This window comes from Pundamilia nyererei, unplaced genomic scaffold, assembly GCF_000239375.1.
Source record: "Pundamilia nyererei isolate P.nyererei 1_Seehausen unplaced genomic scaffold, PunNye1.0 scaffold00053, whole genome shotgun sequence".
Classification (NCBI taxonomy): domain Eukaryota; kingdom Metazoa; phylum Chordata; class Actinopteri; order Cichliformes; family Cichlidae; genus Pundamilia; species Pundamilia nyererei.
This window is the reverse complement of record NW_005187454.1, coordinates 3,248,884-3,250,249: the sequence shown is the minus strand read 5'-3', so window position 1 is coordinate 3,250,249 and position 1,366 is coordinate 3,248,884.

The following is a 1,366-nucleotide window of genomic DNA, read 5'->3' as shown; positions in this document are numbered from 1 at the left end:
GTGTGTGTGTGTGTGTGTGTGTGTGTGTGTGCCATTGAAGGCCCTCTCCAGGTGAAGGAAAGTGAGGAAGGTGATTCTCTTTGTCACCCTGTCTTCACTACCTTGTCCTGCTTTGTGTCCCTGAAACTATAATGAGAATTTCAAGTGTGCAGCCACCTGGTAGATCCACTTTCTTTTCTGTGGCCGTTCCAGTTCCATACTGGCTTTGGCTGCTAAAGTATCACTGGAAGACTGGTCTGTCCATCGCTACAGCCGACGATGAAATTTCGCTTGTTTCATAAAGTGGAATAAAAGAGAGACTTTGAATTTTGAATGTTATTTAAAATTGTTCAGTATTTGTGCGATATATTTTTATGATGCTGTTTTTATTAAATGGGGCTTCCTTATTAAAACTAAGATGAAGTTTCACTAAATAAACCAAGATGAGAAGAATATTTGTATTTATTTACCAGCTTAAATTTTCATCATGTTAAAATGTGGACATGAACCACGAGGCCCTGGTGGAGTCCACAGGGGTTATTCATAGACAAACAAATGTCATCTTTGCTGCCAGAGTGATATTAAACCATATTTCCTTATTATAAAAAGACTGCTGAGCTCACCACAGTTCAGTGAAGCTTGTTCATACGAGTGTAACGCGTTTCTGTTTTACAGCCATGTCCTTCTTCAAATAGGAGAAACACTGGAGGAGGAATTAGGGCAGTTATCAGGGACCCCCAGTGTCAATCCCTGTGCTCCTCTCAATCATCAGCTCTCCTCACCGGGCCTGAAAGATGCCTCAGACTTTTGTCACCAGCAGGTTATTGTATTTCTAATTAAGCCAGGTTAATCTCTGAAGCCGCTTTGTGTTGTTTGCAAAGTGATATGGGGCCATCACTATGGCAGAAGTACCAGGACAGTGCAACGGAACAGAGAATGGCTGTTTTCACAGAGCAGTAACTGAACATCTCCCAGGAAAATGACACATGTTATATGCAGGAGAAGCCTGGCAGTGCTGGGGCGAGTCGCGGCGTTGTCCCGCTGAGACGATGGAGGACGTGAACAGAAAGACTGCTCAGTGGTTTTACTTGCACCAATAAGGAAAACATGAGATAAACTGTAAATTATAAACTAAAATCCTGTTTCTGTTTTTTATTGGACCAAATTAATGTTAGTGCCGCTCACTCACTATTATTGCCTGAATACAACACTTGGATCACAGGGAGGGCCAAGATGTCACCCCCAGTGTATCTGATCAGAGGACATGTTGCTTCACAGTGGTCGTGTGTGCTGTGCAGGCTGGATGTGTCATGCAGCCTGAGCGGCGAAGCCATCCTGCCGTCTCTGTGTTCCTCAGACACTTACAGAGAGCCGTCTCTCTTCCCTC